Here is a 12,678-nt window from a genome sequence, read left to right as displayed (position 1 = left end):
CACAGCCGTAAAAATGCATAAACAGCCACCGTTCCCTACCACAGGACTTTTATTGGATATGCAGTCCATAGTTCTGAATGCTTTGATTTATTGGAGTGAGAAGCAATGTGGAAACACTGTCAGGCTTCTGGAGCCACTGAGGCTGCTCCATTCACGTACATCATGCTCATGAAAAGCACAGGAGTCTGGTAGACTATAAATTAGAAGATCCTGGAGGTGTGGGCTGGGAGGAGGAATCATGAGGGTAAACTTAGCTTGTGATTAGCTTTAAATCCTGAGAAACATTAAACAAATTCTGGCTGTTTCATGACTTACATCTTCCCTTTCCCACTGTTCCTTTATTTATAACTTTCCAGCAGAAGTGCAGACCCACACTTCCCCTGCTCCTGGCTTGCAGCCACTTGGGCCAGCAGGATCTGCCTGCTCTGTTGAGCTCTTTTTCCCACATCTTCTTTGGAAACCACTTCTTAAGGTCTTAGACCTGATGTATTTTTAATTCTGCTGTGAAGGCCTTACTTACAGAAGGTGCTGCTTTGGCTAACAAGGCCTTCCACCCAGCTGTGGCACTGTACCACTCTTTTCTTCCCCTCACAGCTACTGTAATCTCACTTTTTGAGGGATCTTTTTTAGCCAAGAGAAATGAGCTCTCTTTTCCCACCCAGTTTGCACAGGGCCTGGTTTATACTATTAATATAACAACTCTCTATTAAGGGGTAAACTGCAGCCACAAAACTCATGCTGCACAGATTCCTAAACCTGAATTAGCCTTCAGTCTACAGTGACAATTTGTATTAGATCCCGTGGTCCAAGGCTTTGTTGACAATTTTGAGTGCTGAACCAGCCCCGTAACTTACTTCACATCTGATACAGAGTCTTATACTCCAGAAATAGGGTATGATATTATGTATCCTCCTCAATTCTAATCCTGTTTGCAGGTGATCTTCCTCTGCATTGATTCACTGCAATTAGCTTGAGAAGAGCCAGCCCTCTTTTTTCTCTCATTCTGCACCCAAGCGTGGAACCACTGAAATTCCCTGCCTTCCCATCCCGATCCTTGCAGGCTTCACAGCCAGGTGTGAGATTTCCTTTTAGCTTACCAGAATTCAATGGTGAATCCAGCTGGTCCTCTTGCGGTAGCACTGAAAGCTAACACTACCAGAAAAGCCAAACCAAAGTCAGAGTTTAGAGCCAGGATGCTTTACTACACCAACTGCTTACAGAAGCTTATACAGCAAGGCAGGCTTTAACAGAAAAAGGAAAAAAAAAAAAATAATCCCTATCAGTAAAACATCTTTTTACCTCATTTCCTTCTGACTTGGCTTAGAGGTTTCTCCCGCAAACATTATGAACTACTGAATCCCGAATCTTTTCAGCTACAGAATATTCTTACAGCATCTTTTTCTTACTGTAATTCTTTACACAAATATCACCATTCATACCTTCAGCTCCTCAGACAAAAGGGACCTTTTCAACAGAGTACATTGGACAAGACCTTCTTACTGCAGAATTGTCCTTTTAAGGTATTTCCTAGGGCTCACTCCTTGGTTGATGAGGGAAGAGAAGGCAGGTGAGCCTGCAATTTTGGGAGGGGCAATTGACTGCAGCCCTTTATTAGTCATTTTGCAGCTAACTGTCTGTAAGATAGCTCTCTTTCACATGGTAAATAGACTTATTTACTCTTCTTACATCTTTTCTAATGCTTTCAATGTATCCTAAGTAGACAAGCAACCAGCTTCTGCCCTTGGATACCAGCCCAGTTCTCCTTGACTTCACCAGCATGTGTGGACTATCTGAGGAAAGGATTTAGCTCAGTATAGTATTTGCACTACATGCTAGTCATTAAAACAGCCACCAGCTCCTGTTTCATGACCAAAGATATAAATCCCAGGTCATTACATAAACTGACTTTACAGTGCATTTGCAGAGGCCATTAACTCAGCTACAGCCCTCTGCTCACCCTTCAGAGGAGGAACAGGGACGACGTCTTCTGAAACAGCAATGCCCTACTCTCTTCTCCTGCAGAGGTGCTGGTACAAACCAGGAGAAACATTGCACATCTCATCTCACTGCCTGGACCCAAATGAGAACTTGACGTAAATTCTGTGGCACACCAGGAAAATCTATTTGAGATCTTGCAGCTGATCCAACTAACATGAAAAGGTGAGACAGTACCTTCTTGTGAGTAAGACTGTGCTACATAGCAGAGTCATTTCCAGGACTGTCTCAGATGCCCTGTGCCTTATTTCTCCATCTGTAAAACAGGGTTGATACTTCTCCCTCACACACAAGCGATAATGAGATGAAAGATGCTCAAAGATTAAGTTAGTCCATAAAAACATGACAAGTTTAATTTGGTATAAACTGGCAGCAACTTTAAAGTTTCAAAGGCAATTCAATTCACAGTTTTTAGTGGTGTTTCAAAACGTTAATGTCTACTCTTTTTGCAAATCCACAGCTGTCGAATAGAAGTCATTAGGGGAAGGGAGGAGAAGCTGGAGTTTTTGTAAGAAATGATCAGGAGCAAATTAATTCATGTTGGCTATGAATTTTTCATCAGTAGATTTCAGTGCAAATCCAATTGTAGTAAACAGTTTATATTCCCCCTCTAGCTATTGTTTTGAGCTATCTTCAGATGCATATTGACCTCCCTGAATTGCTTTATAGGCCGTTCACATTGCAGAGATGTTCTTTGCAGCTGATACTTCAAGGCTGGTATCTTCAGGCTAAAAGCTGACACTGTGTAGAGCTCATGTATTCCAGCTCAGTGGAGCTGTGCTGATTGATAGCTGAGGGTCTGATGTGTAATTAAAGAGTAGAAAAATTGGCTTCTGAAAAACAGTTCTGGGATGAAGGTGGAGTCTGCTATGAGCTCAATGGCTCTGAAGTTTCAGACAACAGCTTTTAAAATTTTCTGTGCAGGGAAACAGACTGTAAGAGGTACCTGCTTCCATCACGTAACCAGTCACTACTCATTGCCTACACAGTTGTGCCAAGAAACTGATCATAGGGTGATCCTATACATGAAATCAGTAAAATATTCCAAGCTGAAATTAAAATAAATTAATTCTAGGTCATTTACCTAATCCGGTTACAGTGCAGCTCCAGAAACAATTTCATGAGTGCAGCCAAGAAAGCAGGAGTGTGTGAATACCCCTAAAACTATGGAAACTGGTTTTGGGGAAAAGAGACACTTTTGGTGGCCTTTCCAGCAACCGGTCCTCACTGAAATCATCCTCACCTGCTACCACCAAAAAGCATGATGAGAGCCCTTAGCCTAGTAGTAATCAATCTAAAAAAAAAAAAAAAAAAAAAAAGGCATGATAGAGGCCCTCCTCATGACACTCACTCTTCAGGGCTGCATGTCCATTGTTAATAGCCAATAAAAAATTTCTCCCATAAATTCTTTGGGCCATTTTCAGTGTCCCTCGTACTGCTGGTTGGTGGCATGCCGAAGACCTCTTCTTGCCAGAGCTTTAAACAATGCATAGAAACACAACTCCCTCCAACTTAGATCTGACACTTTTCCTCAAGATTAAATGGGCTACTCGCAGAGACAGACAACTCACTAACTTCAAAGCTCCCTGTCTTAGCTAACAAGAAACAAATTGCTTCCCCAGTGACTCCTCTCAAGGGAGTAACACAGGATAAACCTGTGATATTTGCATTAATTCATCTTTAAACATGAAGCTGAATAGATTCTGTTTCTTTAATATATTTTCACATTATTTAAATGGACTTGTTTTAAAAGCCAGTAACATGTTTGCTTTGGGGATATTCTGCGTTTATATTTACCTTTTGGCTGGCAGTTCATTTTTTGGGAAGACCTGTTGGAACTAAAGCAGTTGAGGATTACAAAGATTTCAGGAAGGATTTACATCTGAGGCCCGATTTTCAGTAATGCTACTTTTCTCAGTTTAGTGACATTTAAGCATATCAGAAATCTTTCCGTGACAGAGCGCACCCGCGATCTTGGCTGCCTGAGGAAAGCAGGGTTTTACTGCGCTTGTCCCGATACCTGCTGCCTATAGAGCGTTTTTGATCAGCAGATATCAAAACACTGCAGAGGTGCTTGATTTCATCCTCCCATTTTTGCGGTGGGGGAAACAGAGATATGGAGGAGTGAAGGGAACAGTACCGTTTGAAGGCCAGCGGAAGGAGGGTTGATTTTTTTCTTGTTTGCTCACAACAAACACCACAGATTACAAGGTGCTCACTCACTCTGTCCTCTCCAGTTATGTCAAAGTACTTTCAGACCATTATTAGGGTATTTCTGCACTACCTAGTCTTGTTTTAGGATTCACTGTCCAGTTACCTACACTTCCCCCTGCTGCTGGGGGAACTCTGCAGCAGAGCAAGTATAAAACGGGACCATGTATCACCCCAGTGCGCAGTCAGCATCTTTTAGTTTAATCTGGCAGTAAAAGTGGACTTTAGTTAAATGCTGTCAACGGAAGGACCTAAGGCACGATTCAATTCTGGACGGAAGAGTGTATGTATGAGCAAATCTGTAAGATTGTGTAAGTTCAAACATCCATCAAAGTGAAGAAAAACCCTTCTGGGGCTCAGCCGCCAGCTCCTCTTCAGCCCAAAGAGCTTCTAGGCTCCAGGCACTCCCTCATAGATTGCTGTCCTGAGAAAACAGAGCCGGTGTGCTGTTTTCATTGCTGACCTAACCCACAGCAGCAACACTTAGTGTCACACAGTGTCAGCAATGACACCCCATTGCCTGAACAGCTGCATCACTCCTAGCCTTTGTTTTATCTTCTGATTAGCTGCAAGAAATTAACTATCACACAGAAATCAGATTGACTCACATTGCATTGTTTGGGAACAGTATTTGTGCAGATTCTCTTAAGGCAGACATGAGGTTCTCTATTTTTTTTTAATAAAGTTTACAACTTTATATTGTTGTGATATTGAATATCACGAAGTGCCAGGCGGGGGAAAAAAAAACACCACCTTGATCACCAGGTAAATGCTTTTGAGTTCTTTACTGGCTTTAAGATTTTAGCCACTCCAATTCCTATCATGTGCAAATGTTTCCCATATTAACAGGAGAAGAGTGATTTGTGGGCAGTGAATGGGAAACAGGACATCAATTTAACGGGGCCATTTGGGGTTAGCACAAAATGACAGAACAGCAGGAAGCAGTTAAAAGCTTCCCCCTCAGCAATCAAAGCCCTGCAATTTTGAGTCTTTTTCCTCCAATCAAGTAGTGTATTGATGAGAAACCAGTTCTGATAATGACCTTTGAAAGACCTCACTCTGGCCTTCTAGGGTAATTCATTTCTCTAACTATGGTGTCCTAACAGGAGCTCGGCAAAAGCACGTCATCTACACAATCACTTGAGCAGCATGACAAATGGCAGAAACCAAGGGTAGATTTCTTTTCCCTTAACTTGACTGAATTTTTTTCCTTTGAAGGGTCCTGATCTCGGCCTGACTATGTGGGTATTGCTTTTTCTATGCGCATCTTCCTCTCTACTACCTGTCTGTCCCAGCTCATTGAAATTATGGACAGACTATCCTTACTAATTCATCAGGCCTACTGTAACCTAATGCGCTAGTTCCTTCCTGTGTTGTGTATTTTTAAATTTGCCTCCCAGATCAAGTCACACTCACATCTACCTTCAACCAGTGATGCCAAGCCTGCCAGGGCAGACTGCATTACTGGGAAATGCTAGGAAGGAATCAGAACAACACAGTATCTTTCAGCTGATTTTACTGACCATTCCACAATTCACCTTTAGAGCCCCAGTTTTCAGTTTTAAGCCGCTGCCTTTTCCCAGTACCCCAGAGCCAGTGATATCCATGGTGACGTGACTGCTCTGTTGGGGAGTTCTGCTTGGGAACAAAAACAACTGCCATGAGCTGGTAGGAACCCCAACTTTTAAATATCTCATGTTGCACTTCAGTGATTTTCTTAAAGCTCCTAATACCAGCTCAGAAATGCCATGAAATGCTGACCCAGTATGAACTCACACTGTCAGTTCATATTTGTTCAAAACATCGGCAGGCTTTATGCCAGATCTGGGATCATGCATCGCCCCCACAGCTGGCAGAAAGGTGACACAGAAATCACAGAACTCGCAAAGGCTGTCCTGTGTGCCCCAGCTAATTCACCAGACAGACATCATGTTGAGCCAATGCTTGATTCGCATCAAATCGGTATGAGTATTTGATAAGTGAACATAGCACCCTGCTACTGCCATCCTTGGAAACACAGTGAGAGTGCAGGGAAAGCTTCCTCTCCCAACTATGTCTCGGGACTCCTACTCTCTGCCAGCTCTTTGCCATCTTATTACGAGCCAACACAGACTGTGCGTAGAGGGGTGAGGGAGAGTGTTTGATATGACAACTACAGGTTATATCTGAAAATTATTTTCCTAAGCAGGGTCAGCCAGCCTGCTCATGCCCCGGCACTGAGGAGGAAAAACAGCTTATGTAGCATATACTGTAAAGAAACTACTATATGAAGCATGGAGGACAAAGGCAAAAACATGTATGGGCCTTATTCTAAGGCAGCAAAACAACTTCTCCCTTTATGCGGTCTAGGACAGTCTCAAGCATAAGCAACTTTTAAAAATCACTTAAATAGTTGTCATGACTGTATTCTTACCTTATGGCTGTTGATTTGGCTCCCGTGATGCCTGAGTAGTTCTCCTGAAGCCAGTTTACTGTCTATTGTCTGTGCCTGACAAGAGCTGTTATTTCTGATTTGATACTTTTCCTTTGTATTCCAGATCTCTCACCTTCATTTCTCTCCCTCAGCATCACTTCTCCCTAAGCACTAATGGTATCTGACGCGAATAGCACTACTAGCATGCCCTGGTGGGTAGGAAGAAAAGCAAGAACATGTCACACCTTAGCTTAAGACTGCAACCAAAGGGTGATATCGTCACATCTGGAAGTGCCTTTATATTGTGCTACCTCCATGCTCTGGAAGTTCTGCAGGATTTAGTATTTCTAAGCTAAAAACAGTTCCTTGGTTCTTTTATTCAGAAAAAATCCCACCTCGGAAGCAAGCCAGATATGCCAAGCTCCAGCTCTCTATGAATTTATTTTATTGTATCACAACTTCCTAAGAACAAGGCATTGGAGAAGAAAGCAGATGTTTCCATGTATGCTTTTAAGGTAGACGCGAGTCCTGTCCCCCACTACCTCCCCTGAGCCCGCTGGGACTGCTGACTTTGTAAAGACAGAAGCATGAATTAGCCTTTGCAGAATCACAACTCTTACACCCTGCAGAAAAGTGAATTAAGGCTCATTTTCCCTTTTAAGCACAACCAGCAATTGGCTGGAGAAAGTGAGGCTAGGGAACACTGAAATACATACACACACACATATAAGAATTATCCTGCCCTCTCCTGCTATGCTAGGTCAGCGTTCAGCACATCCAGGAGAGCTTGGAAGCAGCTCACCAAAGTGCTGGGATGTCCCACCCTCACTCAGCCAGTCCTTTCCACCAGGTGCTCCCAGTCCCCTCAGTCCCAGCACAAAGGGAATTGCTGGGCTTCGATCACATGGAAGCCTCTGCCACAGAGCAGGAATAGGCAGCTCAGGGTAGAGGAGAGCTGGAGACCCTCCCAGAACAATAAAATGCAAAATGGGATTCACAGTTGTGAAAAAATCACAAACACATGCCATTCAGCAGTCCAGCTATAACCTTCCGTCACTGAGAGCATGATACAGGATCCCAGTTCTTCAGCTCATGAAATCAGCTTACTTGCAACGGCCCTGCATCCGGGAGCTTCCACTGCTGCCTTCATGCAGTGGTCCCCCATTGCATTTTATGCCTTCCAATTCCACATGGCTGCTGAATTGTCACATGTGATGTTCAGCATACGGCAACACAAGGTGTTTCCCCCTCAGGGAAATGGAAACCCTTCCTCTGTACTCACGCACAGCATCACCACTGAAGATATCTCCCCATGCAAGCCCTTGTTTGTTGTTAGGCTAAAACCAGCCATGGCTATTTTTGAAACACTGATGCTCCCAAGCAGCACTTAACATTTCTGTGGAGCTTTAAAATGAGATCTAGAAAACTGCAATTGCCAGTATCTGTTCAAATGTAAAGCCTACTGGACCAGGATGGAGGATCCCTGAAGGCCAACTATGTTATCTTTGTCTACAGGAAACAATTAGAAAGCTAATTTTAAAATGCTACAATTAAAGGCTTAATATAAATGCATTTCTGATGCTATCAACAAGCTCGGCAGACTTCAAGAAGCTCTTTCAAAATACCAGTGCCTTCAAGCAAAATAGCTGTTTTTGTTTTTCCTTCATGCTGAACAGACTATGGGCAATTTACACACACTTTCTAATCTTAAAAATACTTTATCCATACTATGCATCTTATGCACTATGAATTCCATACACAGATTGTAAAAATCTACATAAAGCCTCATACAGATTTACTGTTCTGCCTATAGATTCATGGCTGAAGATAAAGCATACTAGCAGAAAAGCTTGGGGGCAGGCATATAAAATCTGATGAGCAGGAGTTTTGTAAGATTTAACAGAAAGGTTTCTACCTATATTTTAGATAATCAGATTACAGTGGGATTTCAAAATTAATTTCCCTTTCTTGGGCAGTTTTGTGTTGTGTTTTGGGAATAATCACACAAATTGAACACTGCAAATGAAAATCCTGGGTTTATTGAGGTCACTAGGGCAACTCCTACTGATTTCGGTTGGGCCAGGGCCTCACTTTATGGGGAAGTCTTGGGGAGAAAATAAATTCAGACTTCTAGAAATGGAGCAGCAGGCCAAAAAGCCTTTTTTTAATTTTATTTTGAATATGGTCATACTGCCATGTGAGAAAGCAGCTCCTTTCATTGCCTTCAGGAAATCAGCAGGTATTCCTCCTCACACTGCAGGTAGAATAGGCTGGCTTAAAAGCCGCTGCTTTTCACAGCAGCCAAATACTGCTGGTGGGCTGAAGTCCCTGTCTCACCCCTCTGCCAGGATCTCAGCCTCCACTGAGTGCTGAGCTTTGGAGGTCCAAAAAGACCCTCCTGTTTACAGCAGTCCCAGTCGGCTTCTTTAAGGAAGGCTTGTCCTGGGCTGTAGAATAAGTAGTCTTGCCTGTCAGAGGCCAAGAAATCTTGGGTTCCTAACTCCCGAGAGCTGAGCACTCACAAGGAGCCCGTTTTAGATGGGACCTTGCCTTCGTGCGAGGCAGTGGCTGTCAGCTCCTGAGGAGTTTCCCACTAAGGGGGAACAGAGAGTCCTTCTCCCCCAAGCAGGATTTTACCTGTGAGACAAACAACTGAATTCAGCTCTTGGAGTCTTCCTCCCCAAACCAGAAACATCCTATCACTTTTTTCCTTCCACTTCAAACTTCTTTTTTTCTGGTGTGAATACACACATGCTTCTCTGCATCACTGAACACAGTGCAAGAGACAGCTTTACCTAACATCAATTTCCAAAGCAACTGTCCCAGCACTTCTGTCAGATTTCAGCCAGAAATAGAGAAGAATGTCCCTTTGGATGAGATAGGCCACCCTTTATTCATCTTGTCCACTCACTTCTTACCTGTTTATCAGAGAAACTGAGGCTGCTAGCAGCACTCATCTCCTCTAACATACCTAGCTAGACTGCTGCTGCCGATGTGGCCTTTCCTCCACCAAATCACACCGGTATCTACCACACATTTAAGAGCTGGTATCATTAGTACAGAACAAGGCATAGGACAGTTCCTGTTTGAAGCCAGTTCCAAACTAATGAGAAGCACTGGACACATAAGAGAATTTGGATCAAGAATGCAGAAGTGTGGTACCAAGTATAGCAGTAAGAATTCTAGAAAAACAACTTACCAAAAGTGACAAGTTTGATGCCTGTACACATGCTTTAATCAGAATTTTGGAAGAAGACTGAAGGTACTGTTTTTACTGGGGAAGACTTCCTCAATTAAGTTTCCATGTCTCTATATCACACTGGAGTATTTCTTATCTTTAACTAGCAATATCTGAAAGGTCTTGGAGATGGACATCACCGAAGTGGGGCTTCAGCTTCACTGACCATAAAAGTATTTAAATTGAAGCTTCAAATCTCCTGGAAGAAAATTATTAAGTAAGAAAATAGTCAGAATTCTGAACAATATTACATAATTAACTTTTCAGCAGAGAACAGCCTCTTGGCACTAACCGTGTCCTTTATTCTGATATATCAGAGACTGAAAACCATAGCCTTTCCTATGCCAACTGTCTTTTAGAATAAACACGAGACTCTCCCCCCTCATCTCCACATACTTAATAGTATTAATAGAACATTAAAATATTAATGCTAGTAGACAAGGTCTTTCATAATGCACATAAATGAATTCATTCACTCTAGCTCATTAGCTTAATCGTCAACCTTTTTACAATGTAACTAATTAACATTTTCATTGTTCTTGTTTTTTCCTTAGACTTTTACTTCTTTGGGGATCAAAAGATCTCTGAATACATAAGCTCAAAAAATATCTGAGCACAACTGTACAACAACAAAAATTGCTAAAAGAGATAACTAAGTAAAGGCTTTCACAGCTCATGCTTCAAAGATACTGCAGGAAACAACTATTTAAGAACCATTTTTATTTGTATGTTTAACGCGATTATACACATTCATGAGTCCAACAAGATCTGCACTGTGACATTAAAGATACAGTACAATAACATTCAACATGAGGTACTTCATATTTATATATATCTGTCCTTTATAAATAATGCTGTAAGCCTGCTACGGTCAAACACTGCTCCAAGCACAAATGGGAACTGGTGCTGGGAACTGAAGTTAGCCGAGTTTATCACAACAAATAGAAAAAAAAACCAAAACAGTTCAGTGCAATAAGTATGTAGAAATTAAAATGTTTACTTAAATACTATTTTAGATATGCAGAAAGTATATTACATTATACTCTCTTATCACAGATTCCCCTCACCAGGAAAATCAAACATACAAGTAGCAAAGATGGCCAGGTACAGTTTAAGACAGAATCTACAAAAGGATCTCTATCGACATTATGCTTACATTCCAGGTTGATGTGGCTGATGCTTGCAAAGTGTCAATCAATGTGTTCAAGCTTGGATGCTACTGCTAAACCAACCAAATCCACATTTAGACACCTATTTAAGTGCCCTGATGTCCTAAGGTGACTAGTGCTAGCCACCTTCTTATATACTAGTACTTGTTAGCATCAAGCAGTGCTCAGAATCAAGTCGCACTGTAATCATAAAAAGGTGTTTTGGGGTGCTTATGTTTATTCACGCATATCGAAAAACTTTACATGCACCAGCTCCTAAAACCTGGAATGGACTCAGAGGAATTAAGCTAGAGGTAGCTTTCATCCTACTTCGTCAAAAAGATTTCATAACAGTAGCCAACAAAAGTAATAATTAAATAACAGCTCATTTTCTACATATCACAGCTACACAGTATTCTGATCTCCTAACTTCTGTTTCAGCCAGCCAACGTAGCAGATACCTCACCTTTACTTGCAGGTAAGTAAAAACCAAAAAATAAATTAAAAGTGAGAACCCAAGTCTAATTATACCAGTGCAGTACACTCTGATTTGTCCCACCAGCTGAGGCACCTGATTTTTTTCCAAACAACTCAGAATGCAGCTTGCTACTGCAAGCAACTTGTCAATCTGATCATCACTCAGAGTAATTACATCTACATCAACCGCTTGCTGTAAGAAAACTTCATCAGCTGATTAGCGTCTTTCTCTGCTTTCAAATGTATTTAAGTGCAACTGCTGCTCAGATGTTGTCTAAAAGTAGATGACCATTACCTCATCACAATCTTAGATTCCTTTTTGCAGTCTCTTCAGCAACTCTTCCTCCAGTCCATACAATTATACTCTTGTCTATTTTAGGCTGCAGATCTAAATATAATTAACTGGAGTTTTTTTTAAATCTCTCTCTGGGAGTTTTCCATGGAGCATTCTGTTTAGATTTCACTAACAGTCTGGATTATGTACATCTGTTACAAAAAAACAAAACATTTTTCTATGTATTTTGAGGGTATTTACATTTCAGAAAGAACGTTGCTTACACACGCACACACACGTATGTATGTATACAAAACATTAAACACTAAGATGGGTGAAAAGCATAGATCTTGCAGGGCAGTTTTTTACCTGGCTCTCCTTTTATTACCTAGAGAGAAGATCTGGGCTTTGGCCATAAAGTGTTCGATGTCTACGCTCGTTTTCCTTACTTCAGATGGTATTTTGGACACTGCAAAGATGTATTGGCACTTTACGATGGCCAGGGGCCAGGATTCCAACCGTCAAGAAACACTTAAAGTAATAGTATTGAACTGGTAAGAAATCATATGAGAAAAACATTTTTATTACAAAACTGACAAGTAAATTTAGGGTTATGCTGCATTAATGTATTGATATACTACAACATTAATCTTCAGTCTGTCTAAAGAATCATTTGGTCCTCTCATTTCATTAAAACATACACAACAAACAGAGCCCACTTCAGAGATGAAATAAGAATGAGATGCTTTACAACAGGTAGTGTCCCTCTGAGAAGCAACTGTCCCAATGCAATGGTGAAGGATATTCTTATGTTTAAATAGTACCTGTATTTCTTATTTATACTGGTCTCCTTCCGGATAAAGGAAAGTATTATTCCCTAATTCTTTTCCAAAACCGATACAGACATGTGACAGGAAGTTTG

Source organism: Fulmarus glacialis, unplaced genomic scaffold (assembly GCF_000690835.1).
Source record: "Fulmarus glacialis isolate BGI_N327 unplaced genomic scaffold, ASM69083v1 scaffold7776, whole genome shotgun sequence".
NCBI lineage: Eukaryota > Metazoa > Chordata > Aves > Procellariiformes > Procellariidae > Fulmarus > Fulmarus glacialis.
This window is presented reverse-complemented; position numbering follows the sequence as displayed.